The sequence below is a fragment of the Bubalus kerabau genome, chromosome 9 (genome assembly GCF_029407905.1).
Source record: "Bubalus kerabau isolate K-KA32 ecotype Philippines breed swamp buffalo chromosome 9, PCC_UOA_SB_1v2, whole genome shotgun sequence".
Classification (NCBI taxonomy): domain Eukaryota; kingdom Metazoa; phylum Chordata; class Mammalia; order Artiodactyla; family Bovidae; genus Bubalus; species Bubalus kerabau.
The window spans coordinates 22,848,389-22,867,565 of NC_073632.1; the positions used below are offsets into that span (position 1 = coordinate 22,848,389).

At 41.4% G+C, this 19,177-nt stretch overlaps 1 protein-coding gene and 1 long non-coding RNA gene across 4 annotated transcripts in view; one reads left to right on the forward strand and one right to left on the reverse strand.

Moving 5' to 3' along the window:
• Window positions 1-19,177, reverse strand: part of FILIP1 (filamin A interacting protein 1) — a 214,512-nt gene that overhangs the window by 92,318 nt on the left and 103,017 nt on the right. The gene's annotated exons all lie outside the window — the stretch shown is intronic.
• Window positions 3,206-9,312, forward strand: LOC129619629 (uncharacterized). The gene is made up of 4 exons (XR_008697980.1): window positions 3,206-3,291; window positions 7,082-7,234; window positions 8,880-9,046; window positions 9,162-9,312. It is a non-coding gene; the product is annotated as an uncharacterized LOC129619629 (long non-coding RNA).

Genomic DNA, 19,177 nt, shown 5'->3' on the forward strand with positions numbered 1-19,177 from the left:
TGTTTAAACTTCACAATAACTTTAACAAATAGGTATATTGTTATCACCATTTTGTAGATGAGGGATATGAATTGGTACTAAGCTTGGTAATTTGCCCAAAGTGGGTAGTGGCAGGATAAAAATCTAGGCAGCCTAACTCCAGAGCTGGCAATCATAACTTTATGAATTCTCCCTATGTACCTATTAATACAGAGCCTCTCATATATGTACCGTTTTATTTTTTCAAATAGAATGGAAAGCTTAAGAACAATAAAATTCTTTTGATGCTAATTTTCATTTCACTGAAACTAACAGTTATGTCTTGCTTATTTGTTTTTCAATAAATTGATTGTCTCTTCTACTTATACATGTCCAGCTCTCAACCGAGTCTTTTTCAGTTTTCTTAATTTTTCCTGCCTGAATCTATAACCCAAAGTTTAAATTAAATACCAGTTATGCCCCGCCCCACCAATTCTGAAGGAAAGACCAGATAATTGTGTTGGACTAGAATTCCACTGTGTTGAATTTGTTTGAAATAAAGATCTCTACTCTGATTATGCCTGTAGTAATTACATAAAGTCTTTACCAAACATCTCTCTGATTGTTACCTTCTCTGGATGACAGCTGCAGGGCCTGGTTACTGCTTCTTTCCCCCCGACATGGGCACAGAGCTCAGATGAAGCAGCTAATTGTCCTTCTTCCCTCTCTCCTTCCTCCCTTCCTTGTTTCTTCCTATTTACTCATTTGTTAATTTAGCAGCTATGTGTAAAGTTGATTTGTTTTAATATTAATTTATTTGTTTGGCTGCACCGGTCTTAGTTACAGCATGAAGAATCTTTTATTTGCAGTATGTGGGATCTAGTTCCCTGACTGGGAATTGAACCCAGGCCCCCTGCATGGGGAGCTCAAAGTCTTAGCCACTGGACCACCAGGGAAGTCTTGTTATTTTGTTAGTTGTTATGATGAATCCCACATGAGTAGGACATAATCCTATTCTTGCATGAAACCATGTGAGTTGGGAAGGTAACTTAGAGCTAATTACTCATCAAGCTACCTTTTGAGAAGAAGGGTGGAAGGAAAGTGCTACAGCATAGGGAAGTTAGGAGAAATGAATTTTAATTTCAGTTTTTTGACCAACCTAAATGGCTTCAAGCCATAGCAGAACACTTAATTCATAGGATCACAGGAATTAAAGTAGGAAAGACCTCAAACCCTTTAATTTATAGCTAACGAAACAGAGGTTCAGAGAAGCCAATGGTCTGCCCAAGGGATACAACTGACTGGTTGTTGATTATATATTGGCTGCCAGGTCTCTTGATTCTCAGACCAGAGAGCTCTCCATTATACTAAATCACTAATAAATATGTGGCAACAATCTCAAGTAGGAATTAACCCATATGCTAATTAGTTTTTAAAGTGTGACCTGATCAGTTTTTTGGCCAAATCAGTTTTTTAAATAAACATGTGAATGCTGTTGGGCACACTTGAAGGAATCTTGGCATGCTCTAAAATCAATGCCCTAAAAAAATACTTGATATTTCCCTGAAATTTGTTTATATATTCAAATATCTGTTCATGTATTCAAATATTCAAAAATTATTTGTCCACTAGCAATAGGAATATTGATATTCAGCTCAAAATATTGGATTCAACATTTTACCTTAATTATCAGATCAGAGAGTGCATATATAAAGTATTATTTATAGCATGCTTCTTCCCATGTGCAGTTTCTACATCAACAGTTTTTTTTTTATAGTCTTCTTGAGAGATGTTGGAAAAACTTGATTTTGTTATTTTATCAACAACTACTGCCAATAACCAATCATCAATCAAAGTGGGAAGCACTCTGGTTAAGCATGTTATATATCATTGTTTCATTACTTGCAGTCCCTTAAGATTTTTTTTTTTTTTTTTAGGTGCTATAGGCTCAGTTTATTTTTTTTTTAATTTTATTTTATTTTTAAACTTTACATAATTGTATTAGTTTTGCCAAACATCAAAATGAAAAAAAGATTTTTTTTTTCATGATTGCCTATCCTTGAACTTGATTTGACAGCATGACATTGATTCTGTTGTTTAAAACTCTCTGCCTTATTAACTTGTATACTGTTTCCATTATATCAGCTTTTTCATAATAAATGACCAAAAACCACTGGCCAAGATTCATATTAATTGCTGGGAACTTCCAGGGAAAAATCTTTGATTATGTAAGAATAAATAAAATGGCTTATGGTCCCCCTCATCTACTTCAGACCCCTGCTGCTTATCTGTAGTTATCAAATGGCCAAACACTGTTGTTTCAGACAACTGATATGCGTTGACCTCCACTGAGTTTCTGTGGTTAGGAATCTTATCTGAGCTGTCATTATCAGGCTTCATCATCCAAAAGCCAGTGGTCAGATGAAAGCATGGTGAAGATGACTAAACAGAAGAGGCAGGTGGATGACATCAGACAAGCAGTGTTGCCAGATTGCTCAATGCTGAACTCATCATTTCATGTTCTACAGTGGTTAGTCTTAAATAATATGACGGGAATATCCCCAGATTTCCAACTTCAAGGCTAAAAGCATGTAGTCTGAACGGCCTCTTTCTATAGCCACTCTTCACACATGCTTAATCCCAAGAGCTAATTTAGCAAAACACCATGGAGCTGCAGCAATATGGGCTCACTCTTTCCAGCTGAAGCCCTAGCGGTCATCTCACAGATGGGATCATTTGCACGGGGATCAGTTGAAAGGCCTCCATCCCAAGATGACTTAACCACAGCAAAACCATTTGAAGAATGTCTTCCTGACATGTCTGGTGTGGCTCCTAAGGACTCACTAAAGTCATAAATAAAAAAAACAATTGTGACCTTCTGATATTGCAGCTGCTAAAGTGGAGGCACTTGGTACTTAAGGTACCACAAGTAAAACCCAGAGAAAACTCATCTCCCTTACCTCTCAGACTCAAGACTGCACTTGGCATCTTTGATAATGCTGTATCTCACCAAATCCCCACCTCCTGAGACTCTTTCACTATGCTCTTTGAAATGCGCATTCAACCACAAGCCACTTCTCAGTTCACAAACTCTTCTGAAAATGTTCCCATCACCTCCTTGCTCTAAAAGCAGTGATTCTCAAATTTGACAGCACACTGGAATCATGTGAAGCCTTTTAAAAAGTACCAATTCCTGTCTTCCACTTCCAGTGGTTATTTATTTGGTGTGGGTGTGGCCTGACCATTTGCAGCCAAGTTTGCGAATTACTTCCCTAAGAGAACCTGGCTCTTCCCTGAAGACCCCACTTCTCTAAGGGCCCTCAGAAGAAGTGGGTAAGTTTCTCTCCCACTCTCCTTAGATTTCTCCTTGTTCCACATCACCACTTCCAAATCATTCTCTCTCCCTTTTCCTTAAAATGTCCTAGCTCTGAATCTCATGACAATATCAGTTTGTATCTTTCTGTTTGCAGTGACACCATTCACAACCCCAGAGCATTCACTCCCCTTCCTTCCTTGAAGATGTGACCTTCTGGTTTGCTGTTATGCGCTCTAACGCTGACTCTGTCAAGTTTCTTGCTGATTTCAGTATTCCCTTAGATGATTATTCTCATACCCTGACCTCCCAACTCCCCAAACTTCTCTCTTCTAATAATTCTGTCTTCCATACTATTTCAACCCCTCACTTCCATGGTCATCTATAGTCCTTGTCATTATTACCAAATATTGCAACCAACTAGATCCACTGACTTTTTGTGCCCTTTTCCTTCTTATCCAGCTTCAAACTCAGTCACATACCATCCTCAATTTCATGCCCCTTCTCTCACTTGCTTGTATTCTCTTGGTCAGATCATGGCCTTGGTTAAATCTAATTCTGGGTTAAGTTCCATCTCTTAGGTACTTGTAGGCAGAAAAAACACATCATGCCAACCAATCTCATTAAAAAAAATTTTTTTTTATTTGGCTGTGCCAGGTCTTAGTTGTGTGCTGCGGCAGCATGCGGGATCTTTAGTTGTGGCACGCCAACTCTTAGTTGTAGCGCGTGAGACCCAGTTCCCTGACCAGAGATCAAACCCGGTGCCCTGCATTGGGAGCATGGAGTCTTAACCACTGGATCACCAGGGAGGTGCCTGATCTCAGTTTAAATTCATGATCACTAACTTGACCCAGGCTGTTAGGTTACCAAAAGATCACACTATATCCCTCTCAGTTCATCCAGTTCAGTTCTGTCACTCAGTCGTGTCCGACTCTTTGCGACCCCATGAATCACAGCACGCCAGGCCTCCCTGTCCATCACCAACTCCCGGAGTTCACTCAGACTCACGTCCATCGAGTCAGTGATGCCATCCAGCTATCTCATCCTCTGTCGTCCCCTTCTCCTCCTGCCCCTAATCCCTCCCAGCATGAGGGTCATTTCCAATGAATCAACTCTTCGCATGAGGTGGCCAAAGTATTGGAGTTTCAGCTTTAGCATCAGTCCTTCCAATGAACACCCAGAACTGATCTCCTAGTCCACCCTTATTCAGTACAATTTAATAACTGCTCTCGTAGCAAATCCTTCATACATCTTTCCTCTTGCTACCCAGCCCACCAAGAAAATTGAAACAATTACAGAAGGACCACCACAATCGCCCACGATCTCTGTACACTTACTGTATCTTTGTCCATATACACGTAACCTTCTCTTCTGTTACTAGAAGTGAACTGTTTGTGTCCCTAGTTAACACCAAACTTCTTGACTTATCCATTAGATCCTATCCTCTCTTTATGAACTAGGACACAGTTCCAGCCTTTACCCACTTAATGTTCTCCATACTAGCTCTTTACATAAGTATGCAAACATACTGTTATTTCTACCATCATAATAAAACCCTCTCTTGACTCCTACAATTCCCATTTCATTTTCTCCTTTTCTCTATAATAAAACTCATTGAAAGAGTTGCCTATACTTGCTGCCTCCGATAATCTCTTGTCCCAAATGCATGGCACTCATTTGAGCCCACTTCAATCAAGTTCCTGTTCCTATCACCCCACTGACACCTCTCTTATCAAGCATATGACCTCCCTGTTGCTAAATTCAGTGGTCAATTTTCATTCCTCATTTCCTCTGATCCATCAGCAGCATCTGACACCTGGTCTTTCTCTCCACCTTGGAAAACTGCTCACTTTGACTCCAGAAAACTGTTTTGCTCATTTCCCTCCAACCTCTCTAGCTGCTCATTCTCATTCTCCTTTACTGATTCTTCCTCCTCATCTTCTCAAACTCTCAGTGCTAGAACTTTCCTCCAGGGCTCAATCTTGGACCTTCTATCTTTTCTATCTAAATTTGCTTTCATCATGATTTCACCCAGTTTCATGGCATTAAATACCACTCACATACAGGTGATTTCAAACTGATAACTCCAGACATTTCCCTTGATCTCCAGGTGTATATCCAGATGCCTACTGGATGTCTCTCTGTACTTGAATGTCTAACAGCATCTCATGCATAATGCAAAACTACATTTCTGGTCTCTACTTGTCTACTTAGCTCCCCAGATCAGTAGATAAAGAACTGCTGACAAAAGAAAAGACCTCTGCATTTTCCCTATACGCTACACCACTGTCGATGCAGTGAAACTAGAACTGGCTCGGAGTTCACGGAAATGGAATGAAAGAAGACACGATGACATTCTAAAATGTTAGACAGTTATTCTGCAAGTATTTAAGTGGCAATACTTCATACATAGAGGTTCTGATTACCATGAACAATGAAAACTATTCAAAAGAAAATAAATGTCTTTTTTTTTTAATAACAAAGAGTTTTGGTTTTTAAAATCCGTTAATATCCTTTGAGTATAGTGACCTCTTTTGCTTGCAAGGCATGCGAGATCCTAGTTCCCTGACCAGGGGTCAAAGACACATCCCCTGCACTGGAAATGTTAACCACTTAACCACTGGACCATCAAGGAAGTCCCTAGAGTCACCTCTTTTAAAAGTAAATAAAAAGAAGTGTAATTAGAAAAGACTGGCCTTTTCACATATGAAAGTATAGTCCTTGAATAATTTAAACATTGTGGTACTAAAATAGAGAAAGTAGTAGCATAAAATGGAGAAATCTATGGACTAAACTCTAACTCAGAAATCGATTTAAATATTATACTATAGGATAGAAGTGATAATGGACATGGGTCTGAGTAAACTCCAGGAGTTGGCGATGGACAGGGTGGCCTGGCGCGCTGCAGTCCATGGGGTCGCAAAGAGTCAGACACGACTGAGCGACTGAACTGACATGAAAGTGAAGTGTCTCATCTTAAACAAGGAGGAATTCCAGATGGATAAAATAATTTAATGGGAAAACTGGGGCAGGGGGGAGTACTAGAAGAAAATGTAAAAGAAATCTTTCATAATCTAAGAGTAAGTCAGCCGAAGTTTGATACAAACCAGAAATCATAAAAGACTGATGTCCTACTAATAAGACTAATAATTCTTCATGGCAAGACATGCTGAAAATAAATTCAAAATAAAAATAATGAGATGGGAAAATATTTTGCTTACTCATATCATAGGCCAAGAACAAACTTCTTTACCAGCTAAAGTGCTAGTTCTAATAGGGAATGTTCTATTAGGGAAAGATGTTCTAATAGAGAAAGATGTTCTAGTGTTCTAATGGGGAAAGATTTTCAAGGCATATTTGATATCTGAAAAAGGCCAGTTGCAGAACGGTATATATTATATGCTCTATTTGTGTAAAAAAACAAGAATATACACATACTTACATACATTATACCTTTTTCTAGCTTTTCAACCATATGTGTGAATTAAGTGTTCCAATTTTCAAATCAAATATTTTTAAGTTACCTAGATTTACTGTGGTGATCATCTCACAATAGACATAAATATCAAATCATTACATTGTACAATTGAAACCAGTACCATGTTCTATGTCATTTTACCTCAATAACAATAAATATGAAAGGTAATAAAATTATTTTATCATACAAGAAGCATTTTTAACATAATATTTTTAAAATATATAAACTTTACCCCCAGAATTATGTTCCTATACCTGGTCTGATTTGGGACCGCAGGTTTACTACTGAATCAGGTCATGGCTCCATGCATACACTTATTTTATAATTAAAAGGTGATTCCTGAGCATGTAACTACAATCAGACTCCACCTTGGAAGAGGCAAAGAAATGACACAATCAAAATAGCAAAACCTCTGAACACCTGGACAGAACAGAACTTCTCTCCCAAGAAAGTCCTCAAGGAAACATGTGAACAAGTTATAACAGGTAATGGAATAAGCTTTTTAGCACAAACTTGTAGGTGTTTGTCTGGAGAATTGCTTTCCCTGCTAAGGACCTTCACTCCATGTGGAAAAATATTAAGAATAGAGTAGGACAAAATCAATGTATACAATTAATGCAATGCTCCCATTAGCCAACCTTAAACACGGGGAATGTTAGTACCTTTTAGATCATTTGCCTAACACACAATGAAAGAGACTAGTCCTCAATAAAAAAGGGCTCTCATCATTACTGAGGAGAGAAAATGTTCAGGGGACTGCAGACAAGTCTTTAGGGCAGACCCACAGACAGGGGATGCAACGAGAGATGAGCCTGAACAGGTGAGCAGATGCCCGTGCAAGAAGGCCCTCTCAGAGCAGCAGGGAGTGTGTGAGTGTTTTCAGCAGAGAAAAGACTTCACTGATGCGTGTTTTAAAAAGCTCAAGCTAGCGGTGATGTGGAGAACTGTGGGTGACAACACAGCAGGGAGTACCAGCTAGGAAGCTGTTGCAGTAAACCTTGTGAACGGAGGTAAGGACGCTGAAGCAAGGCACCGACGGGGAAGGTCATGTCCCTGCAGTTATCTCAGGTCAGGGACCCTGTGGCTTTATTCCTCCCCCTGGCATTCCCTCTACTACCCAGGCAGGATTCCACGACTGCCTGTCAATTGTTCCCTGGTCAGTTGAATCAACTGTCATATGGTGGCAGATAGTCCATGGGAAGGACGAGGTTGTTGATCCACTCTCTGCTATAGAGGACAATGGTGTGATACTATGGCACAAGGCAGTGAGACTCAGGAGGATAAGGAACCTTATGATCACTGTGTCTTGTCTCATAGGTGAAGAAGGGGACCCTATTTCCCTCCCCCTTAAGCAATTAGAGCTCTGGAGAAGGGGAGGGGGAGGGCAATGTTCACAGCTTCCTGTGTTCCATTCCTCAGTGATTCAGAAGTGCCTTTTGGTCAGGACATGTAAATTTCTTTTCAGGAGACGTCTGCCCAGCTATTTTGCAGCCAGCGAATCTGGCACTTCAGGCTGGCATGTTAGACCACAACCACCTACAAACAAGTAATATCAGATACTGCAAAGATAAATACTCAGGGCTCACCCTCTGTAGGCAACCCTGATCTTATCTGCACACAAATGATTGTCCTTTGTAAACTCAAAGCCAAGACTTTACATTCCATTTTTTTTAAAGGCGTGCACATTTTGATTGTTTTGGCACACAGTTCGTCTTACACATTGTTTGTTTTCAGGTTTTAAAAAAAGCTTGTTTTTTTAAAAAAGTTACATGTATGTAATTCACGTCATACATATATCGCATATTAAATTTTTTCACAGTTCCAGGATGGGGGGGATTATAATGTTGCACTTCAGGGTAGACCCATTTAAGGCTCAGAAACAGTAACACCACTATTCAAGGGACATTCAGTTTCATTGGTCCAATTGTTGGTTTTGAGCCCATTAGGCTATTTCCTACATCTGCTCAGGGACCTGTAAACACTTGGTTTATCACTGATTTTCCTCCTAAATTACCTATTCCCCACAGAGCCTTGGACTTGCAAATGTGCTTTCATTATTGCTATTTTTAAAAGGCAGGGGGGAGCAGAGTCTACTAAAATTTGTGCACATTGTTCCTTGTTTCCTTTCAGGCCCTTGATCAGGAAATGTTTAACATGGGAGTAAGTATTGCCAGGGATTAGTGGCTGCTGCTTGGAAAGGTTGATGGAAGTTCTTTCCTGCCAGTACAAAAATATACATCATCAAAGCGCAAGACTGTGTCCACAGACAGGATTACATGTGAGCTGAAAAGACCCAGGTGACAACGTTTTTCTTGAATCAGTCCATATTCTTTCTTTTGCTCATGCACTAATATCACCATGAAATGATTTCAACAATTCTCATCAGTGCCCTGATTTCTCTTTTAAATACAGATGGTTTGGAGACAAATAGCTCTCTGTTGACAGCCACGTGACTTGAGTCTCTCTGAGCCCTTCCTGTGTTTTGAGACTGGTCTATGACTGGTTGACGTGATGCTTATGAAGTCAGATTTCAAATCCCAAGTGAGCCCGTCAACTTTGCAAAGAAAAATTCTCCACACGTTGTCTGTCCTTGCAACCCCATCTGGCAAACCTGAGGATGCCAAGGTCACTCGAGGTTCAGAACAAACCCCCTGCACCATCACCACTGCCCCAGGAAAGGTCTCCTGAAGGTCACTGGAACTGAAACAAGGGAAGATGAGGAAGGAAGTGCCTAAAAAAGGCCATTCTTTATCCACTAAGTCTTTGTCCAGTGAGTTTCAGAAGTATCACCAGAACTGCTCAGAAGAGAAGAGGGAATAAAAAAGAGGTTACAGGCTGGCCAGGGAATTTGTAAACTGCTCGCAGGTATAAGCAGTGCTGCTACAGCGACATCACACTAATCTGGACACCATCAGTTTAAATTCAACGGGGTATAGGTATGCAGCTGTGCTTTTGACTCTTAAAAACATTTAATAACTATAAAAATGTGTTATATGAATTTATAAACCAGAAAAAAGCACCTAAACTTAAAATGAAGATTTTACTTTACTTTTCATGAAAAATGTTTCCAATCACCAGTTAGATGATGATGTTGGCATCATCACGAGTGGATTCATTAGAAGTGATTGCAACTGTTCAATTTGTTATAATTCTACCAAGAAGCATGAAAAGAGAGCAAATGCAGGTGAGGAGATAAAGCAGTCTCCTGATGATAGGGATAGAGCAGGATAATTAGTTCAGAAATCCCACTAGGGGGTTCAAGACAGTAGTGATATTTTAAGGGTGTTTGGGAGGCTGCAGGCTAATGATCTGGGGAAGGAAATGGCAGCCCACTCCAGTATTCTTGCCTGGAGACTCCTGTGGACAGAGGAGCCTGGTGGGCTGCTGTCCATGGGGTCGCACGGAGTCAGACATGACCGAAGCGACTTAGCAGCAGCAGGCTAATGATCACTCAAGAAAAGAATCCAGTATACCACCCTGAAGGAAGACCAGGTGCATCCAAGCGCCAGCTACACGCAAGCCCCAAACCTTGATAGTTAAAGCACAAGACAACAGATATGGAGTCTGAATCTTGTTACATGAAGTCAGGGATCTAATGGTTCTTGAAGACTAGCATTTCTGCATGTAGCCAAGACAGAAATATAGAGGAAAGGGGAAAGAAACTTGGTGAAAGGGGGACATTGTACTCAAACTGAGATGAATGACCACATTTTAGCATAGGTTACAGCGCTCAGTAGCTTCAGTTGTATCCAGCTCTTTGCAACTCCGTGGACTGTAGCCCACCAGCCTCCTCTTTCCCTGGGATTCTCCAGGCAAGAATACTGGAGTGGGTTGCCGTGCCCTCCTCCAGGGGATCGAACCGGGGTCTCCTGCATCGCAGGTGGATCCTTTACTGCTGAACCTCCAGAGAAGCCCATATGTTACCACTCTTCTTTTAATATACGTATGATTTAAACAGCGCCATGACAGTCTTGGTTAGATCATACAGGGTCAAAGGAGAAACTAATGATGTAAGCCTTGACGTCTACCCCAAAATGAGGAAGATGGTGGTCTTCTCCTCTGCCCACTTTTCTTCGAGTTATGAAAATGCAGCCTTTAGTTCTGGGGCTGCATTCCCTGCCTGTATCTTCCGTAACTGTCCTATGCTAATAAGCCTTCTCTTTGCCTATCACTTTGCCTCAGGCCGAGTTCTTTCCACAACTAGACAAAAGAACCTTCAGTAAATCCTGACACCAGGTGAGTGGTTTCAATTAAAAGACAGTAGGTTCAAGTCCCCTCCTAAGTCAGAGATCCTGGGTTCAAGTCCCAGTCTGAGTTTTGGCTGGGTTTAATCTCATCTAAGAAGCAATGTGGTTTCCCTGAAAGGAACCCAAACATCAATTCAAGTTGTCATTTAGCGACCCTCAAAATTATCCCAAGTTGTACATTTCAAAATTAACTGTTTTACATGGAAATAATTCTGCTGGCAAATAGCAGATGCTTCTGATCCCTTATCTGTGAAATGAAGTCCTCTTTTCCAGTGAGTCTGTTCTTCCATTTGGACTACAAAAACAACAGGGGTATACTATTTTTCTGGCACACAATAGGCACTGACTTTAGGGTCAGAAAGGCATGGTACACCTTACTAGGTCATCCTTGGGTGAGTTTCCTTAAGCCAGCTAAGCTTCTATTTATTTCTCGTCTAACTCTTTAGGGCTATTGTGATTATTAAATCAAATATGAAAGTCTTGGCATATGGTCAGCAGCACAGAAAGGAAGATGTCAATATGGATATTATTATTATTTTTCTCTATTTCTTTGTCATTTATTCATTTCTTTAACTTCATTTTATGTTGTTGTTCGATGGCTAGGTCGTGTCCAACTCTGCAACCCCATGGACTATAGCACGCCAGGCTTCCCTGTCCTTCACCATCACCCTGAGTTTACTCAAAGCATTGAGTTGGTAATGCCGTCCAACCATCTCATCCTCTGTTGTCCCCTTCTCCTCCTGCCTTCAATCTTTCCCAGCATCAGGGTCTTGCAACAATTCGGCTCTTCAAATCTGGTGGCCAAAATATTGGAGCTGCAGCTTCGGCATCAGTCCTTTCAATGAATATTCAGGGATGATTTCCTTTAGGATTGACTGGTTTGATCTCCTTACTGTCCTAGGGACGCTCAAGAGTCTTTTCTAACACCACAGTTCGAAAGCATCAATTCTTCCCTGCTCAGCCTTCTTTATGGTCCAACTCTCACATCCATACATGACTACTGGAAAAGCCATAGATCTGACTATAAAAAGTTTTAAACATACACCAAAATGAACAAACTAGTATAATGAAACACTATCCACCTCTTCATATACTTTTTTGGTGGGGAGGAGAGACTTAAACGTGTCAAGGGATATGCCAGACCCTTTCACCTAGCAATAAGTGGCTGAGGACAATGGGGTTTTCAGGGTACCATCTGGTCCCCAAGTGAGAGACGGTTCTGCCATTAGTATTGGCCTGCACATCCAGTGATAAAATGCATAAAGTACCGCAGGACACAGGTACCATGAAAGGTAGAAAACAAAACCACAAAGTCCGCTATCACCTGATGCTTCCTTGGAATATCCTCACTCTTGAGCACTATGCTGAAGGTTCTGCCAAAGCCAGGATTTAACATGAAATACTTTTAGGAAAAAAAAAAAATTAAAATAGTAATCCGCTTAAAAAAAAAAACCTATATTTCCCAATTGGGATGAAAAGTCATTTTCAAAAAGCATTTATCAAGTGCTTTACAGAGTCTATCCTCTAGGAATTTATAATTTAAGATTGTTTATAAAAAGAAAAATATGCACACGTAGAAGTTTTGTTAAAAATAGTCAAGCGAGATAGAAAATGATGGAGGTGAATGTATCTATGTGAAGAGATTGGAACCTGGATAGGATGGAAGGAGAAAAGGGAGTGGGCATGTAGTCAGGAGAAGACTGGAAAATAAGTGACCTAAATATTCCACATGCAGACTCCCTGGGGGATGGAGACCATGCTGACGGACAACATGTCTAAAGAAGCCCAGGAACTCTGGTTATTTCAGCTCCTCTTATGTGAAAAGTGGTCATGCCCCCAACAAGTTGCAGATCGTGGGAAGGCAGAGAGGGAGATTCAGGGATGGGAGCGGGGAGGGGAAAGAGGTATATAAATCAATCTGGGAAGAAGGTAGGATCAAGTCAACAGAACTAACCTTGATATAAAAGGATACTTCTCTCTGAGTGAGGACTTCCCTGGTGGCTCAGATGGTAAACTGTCTACCTGCAATGCGGGAGACCTGGGCTTGATCCCTGGGTTGGGAAGATCCCCTGGAGAAGGAAATGGCAACCCCCTCCAGTACCCTTGCCTGGAAAATCCCATGGAGGGAGGAGCCTGGTAGGCTGCAGTCCATAGGGTTCCAAAGAGTTGGACATGACTGAGCGACTTCACTTTCCTTTTCTCTCTGCATGAAGGGGAAGGGGAGAAAGGGAAGGTGAAGGGTGGAGATGGGGGAGGATGGAGAGAACTTGAGAAGACTTCCATTGTGTAAGTAAGAGAGAAGACCAGAGCATCCGGGAGTTATGAATCAAAGGAGCAAGGGACGGTGTTGGGGGGAAATATTTGGGGAAGACCTCTGTGTCTAACACCTACAAACCTGTTTAGGTGTTCCCTTCCAAGACAGAACAAAACAAACAATAAGCCTCCCCCCACCCCTACTATCCTGATGGCCAGCCCCACCATCTTTCCCCATCCACAAACTTCTCAAGAGCAAAGCTGGCCCAGGCACTTCCAGACACCAGCAATCTGACACCAACACTCACCATTCCTTTAAAGCCGCACCTTTTGAATGCTGGCTCAATAAAGGGCTGCTCTCTAAGTCTTCTTCCTGAAGTGCTCTCCTTGGCACCCACAAGGCACCAGGTTCAGGTGGTTGAGGTCTGTCTTCCTTTAACTTTAATCATGCCCTCTCTTCGTTTTTGGCCAATTCTTTTCTCTCTCCCCATCTTTTTTTTTTTTTTTTTTAATTTGCCATGCAGTAATTTATTTAGCAATATCTATTATTAATTTCTATTTGCAATTGGATTAGATATGTAACTATATCCACGCCTTGCAGTGCATCAGGATGACAAGACAAAGCAAAGAAGTGGTTTCCAGTGAAGTCCACTGTATAGGTTTCATGTGAATGATGGCCTTGTTACCAAGTTAACTATGCAAAGCAATTGCTTTGAGTTACATTGAACTGTCATATTGTACGCCATCTTAATCATAGTTGTTCTCTAAGGCAGTGTCTGTCTTTGGACTTGACTTTTTCTTCTTTCTCTATCCCTTGGCTTCAACGACTATCTCTCCAGGTGAGGGCCCTGTCTGTTGCCCCATTTCCGTGATGTAGCCATTACATGTGGCTATTTAAATTAATTATATTAAATAAAGTTTAAATTTCTGTTCTTCAGCCATCTTAGCCATATTTCAAATCCTGAAAAGCCCCCCGTGGCTAGTGGCTACCGTACAGGACAGAATAGATATAAAACATTTCCTTCTTCATAAAAAGCTCTTTGGGACACCACAGGTCTAGACCTGATCTCTCCCCTGAACTTCTGACCTGTCAGTATTCTAACTGACATCTTTCCTGGAATCACACATCTATTATGCCCCAAATCTTACTCCATTCAATGCATTTTTCTCATTACAGTGATCTGGCAGAAAGTGAAGAGGAACTAAAAAACCTCTTGATGAAAGTGAAAGTGGAGAGTGAAAAAGTTGGCTTAAAGCTCAACATTCAGAAAATGAAGATCATGGCATCTGGTCCCATCACTTCATGGGAAATAGATAGGGAAACAGTGGAAACAGTGTCAGACTTTATTTTTTTGGGCTCCAAAATCACTGCAGATGGTGACTGCAGCCATGAAATTAAAAGACGCTTACTCCTTAGAAGGAAAGTTATGACCAACCTAGATAGCATATTCAAAAGCAGAGACATTACTTTGCCAACAAAGGTTCGTCTAGTCAAGGCTATGGTTTTTCCTGTGGTCATGTATGGATGTGAGAGTTGGACTGTGAAGAAGGCTGAGTGCCGAAGAATTGATGCTTTTGAACTGTGGTGTTGGAAAAGACTCTTGAGAGTCCCTTGGACTGCAAGGAGATCCAACCAGTCCATTCTGAAGGAGATCAGCCCTGGGATTTCTTTGGAAGGAATGATGCTAAAGCTGAAACTCCAGTACTTTGGCCACCTCATGTGAAGAGTTGACTCATTGGAAAAGACTCTGATGCTGGGAGGGATTGGGGGCAGGAGGAGAAGGGGACGACAGAGGATGAGATGGCTGGATGGCATTATTGACTCGATGGACGTGAGTCTGAGTGAACTCCGGGAGTTGGTGATAGACAGGGAGGCCTGGCGTGCTGCGATTCATGAGGTCGCAAAGAGTCAGACACGACTGAGCGACTGAACTGAACTGAACTGATACAAACTCTGATTTCACTGGAGAACATACTCCAAATAATTGAGAAATATTTACATAGGTGAGTTGGATATTAAGATGTAGTTTGTTTACAAATGAGGTCAGTTTCACTGAAAAAAAAAATACAGGCTATAGTCATTTATAGGAGAATTCTGTGTCTTTCACATACTACTCCTGTATAGTATTTCCCAATGTCCAGAATGTCATAAATAATAAAAGATTTATTTTACAGGGCATTTCCTTTATTATTATTATTACATTTCTCATAAAATCACGCTTCTCCCCTATAGCATCAATGAGGGTCTTATTCTCACTACAGAGAAGGCAAATTTCTGATTCTAATAGGAGCACTAAAAATATTCTGCCTAACAGTGAAAATCAGCGGCCAAGCTCTTTGCCAAAATACTAACAATACTACTGGATACATGAGATTCTGAACCATCACATTCAACAAAGATCAGATCTGGTCCTGATTTTAATCAGAGAGCAACCTATCTCTTTGCTGCCTCCTAAACTTAGCAAAGACATACCATTCTCAGCATGCTGACCATTTTAGTGGTGTAAGATTTCACTGGGCAGCCTTTCTCAGAGTGACCTCAGCCCCAGATTCTAAAGATGGAGCATATTAAGTACAGGTGAGTCATCAATTTCAAAAGCCAGCAGAGGAACTAAAAACCTCATTCTTCAGAAGTGCAGAGATTCCATGGGAAGTCCTACCATGTGACAAATGGAACTCAGGAAAAGAAAAGCCATCTCTAAGGAAAGAAATGATAAATGGCACTCTTGTAGGATAAGCCTATCAATTTCATCTGAATTGACTATTAGCATCCCCAGTGGAGTTATGAGATCTCTTGTTAAAGATGACAGAAAGGTAGAATCATAGTATTGTAGTAGGAATATCATAAACATTTGGGACCATTACTATTAAATCAATAACACTGTGTATACTAAGAACTCACGCTTTATATAGTTCAAAGTCTTTTGCAGACATTAAAAAAATAATCTTATGACTGCCTCATAGGACGTACAAATATTAGGATATTCTGAGAACAATCATTAGTTAACAGTAGATAAACAATGATGTCCAGCCCTTTTCTAGGTGCAATGAGGCTCAGGAGAGAAGCAGAAGACACAACCCCTTCTCTCAAGCTGTTTCAGGCAACGGATATAATTAAGTACATAAAACACATGGGAAATGTGTATGTGATTGGAACTAAAAGAAATTTGTGTAAGGTTGGGGGAGAGATGAATAGATGGAGCCCAGAGGATTTTTAGAGCAGAGAAAATATTCTGTAAGGTGCTAATAATGGTAGATACGTAACATTATGCATGCTAAGTCGTTTCTGTTGTGTTTGACTCTTTGTGACCCCATGGACTATAGACTGCTAGGCTCCTCTGTCCATAGGATTCTCCAGGCAAGGATACTGGAGTGGGTTGCCGTGCCCTCCTCCAGCAGATCTTCCCAACCCGGGGACCAAACCCACATCTCTGTATCTCCTGCACTGGCAGGCAGGTTCTTTACCACTAGCACCACCTGGGAGGCCCACATATCATCATACATTTTCCAAACCAACGTACACACCAAAAGTGAGCCCTAAGGTAAACTACAGGCCTTGGGTGGTTACGATGTGTCCATGTAGATTTATCAGGTGTAATATGCCCAACCGTACTGGGGGATGTTGATAATACGGGAGGGTATGCATGTGGGGTGGGGCAGAGGGCGTGTATGAACATCACTGTACCTTCCTCTCAATTTTACTGTGACCCCAAAACTGCTATAAAAAATTTAAATCTTTAATTTAAAAAGGAAAAACAGGAATATTGACTAGTACATGAGGGAAGTGTAGGATAGAACAAGGACAATACATGTCCTCAGTTTTCGTAAAGATCTTCAGTATCTGTTCTGTAAGTAGTCTTAAGGTGGAGAAATATAGAGAAGCCAGGGGAAAAACACTGGGATGGTAATAGTATTTGAGATTGTACATGTGAGTGTCTAGATCAGGGCAGGGGGACAATTGGAGACTGCCTGGTTTGATAGGCAGGGTCAAGTTAAGGAACATAAAAGATACGCTTTCACGGTTAAGGGGAAGCCTGTTAATAAATAGATTTTTACAGACCAGTCTGATCAATTTAGATTTCAATCTGATAAGGTCTAGAGATCTCTTGTAAATTCCTAAGCACCTGCATGACATGATCAGAGAAGCACTTTACAGAAAATAGTCTGGCAGCAATTATCTGCTGACCTTCTGCTCCCCAACCCTCATACTTACTACATGATACAGACTAGCTCTCCACTCCAAATCCCACCATCATCCTAAGAGGTTTCAACACTCATGACTTTAGCCAATATCCTAACTTCACCATTCCTTGACCTCATTCATTCCAACTGCCTTCACTTCCACTCCCAGGACCGCACCCAAGACTGTACATTAGTAAAACCCACACCGCACAGAAAATTTAAGTGCGAATAGCCCAGCTTCGTCTCTCCAGCCCTCTTTGGCCTGTCTTCCCATGGACGTGCTCACTCTTCCCAATATCACTTCCTTGCTGGACGCCGTCTCACCAACACATGCCACTTCCTTTCACTTCTGTCTCTCCACTGTATCCATGGGGATGACTTCAGCCCCAGATCCAGAGCTATAAGCTATAGCGCCCCTGTACACTCAGGCATCTAATCCACTGCACACACCTGGTCTTTCTACTGGCTGAGTCCTCAACTCCACTCATTACTGTTCCTGTTTGTCCACAATCTCCTTCCGCTAACATTGCCCTGGGTAGCAATGCAGCTGTACATCATTATCCTTAAGACCATGGCTTGGGTTTGGTCTCGTTGCTTTCAGTAGCATATCACTGTCTTTTCCTTGCTGTGAAAACTGAGGCTTTGGGCATAACTCCCCCAGTTGCCCACCCTTCCTCTACAAATGGTGTATTTATCCCCACCCATTCTTCCTTCTCTCTGTCACAGAAGAGGAAGTCTCACCCTAGTTTTCAAGGGCAAACCCCAAGGTCAGCCTCCAAACCATACTTTTAATTCCCTCCCTCCTGCCTCCTTTAAGACTTTGGTTCATCACAAATCCTTGCTGTTTTCTGTATCTTTGACCCTGCTCCTTTTTGGTCCCATAACCCTTTAACCCATAAAACACAGTAAAGTCTGTTTCATCATTCAAAATACTCCCTTCACTTGAGTTTCCTTCTAGCTACCGTTCTATCGTTCTCCTCCTTCATTACCCAAGGTTTTCCAAATAATATCTACATTGGCTGACTGTAGCCACCATAACAGCCCAGAAAGTGGGAAGTACACAGACAGGGGGCCTCCCACGTGGCGCTAGTGGTAAAGAACCCACCTGCCAATGCAGGAGATGCAAGAGACGTGGGTTCCAATCCTTGGGTCGGGAAGATCCCCTGGGGGAGGCAATGGCAACCCACTCCAGTATTCTGGCCTGGAGAATCCCATGGACAGAGGAGCCTGGTGGGCTATAGTCAGACACGACTGAAGCGACTTGGCACGCAAGCACACAGGCAGGGAGTAAGCTACAGCTCGGAGTTAATGCTAATAAGGTCAAGTACCAAACATTTCCCCGCAGGATTTTTCATTCAAGTCACACTGTTTCAGTCTTTTACTTTTTAATACTCCCATGTCTCACTTAAAGCCCAGAAGTAGAGCAAAGCAACATGGTGATTTCAAAGCAGGAGGTCAACAAATGTACGAACAGCATACTCTGTGCCAGACAAATGATTTACTACAGTGTGAAAGAGAAGGGAAATTTGGCTTATTTGCCTGGGTCCAAAAAAAAAGATCCGATTAACTCTTCAAGACAAAAATTCATGGATTTTCATTAGAACATGTTACTCTATTTCTTTAACTTCCCTTCACTTCTCAAACTACTGACAATAGACTCACACTCAGTGAAACTTCTCCAGCAAATGTTCCCAATGACCTCCAGACCCATAAACCCAACAAACACCTTTCAATCACATCCAGCTG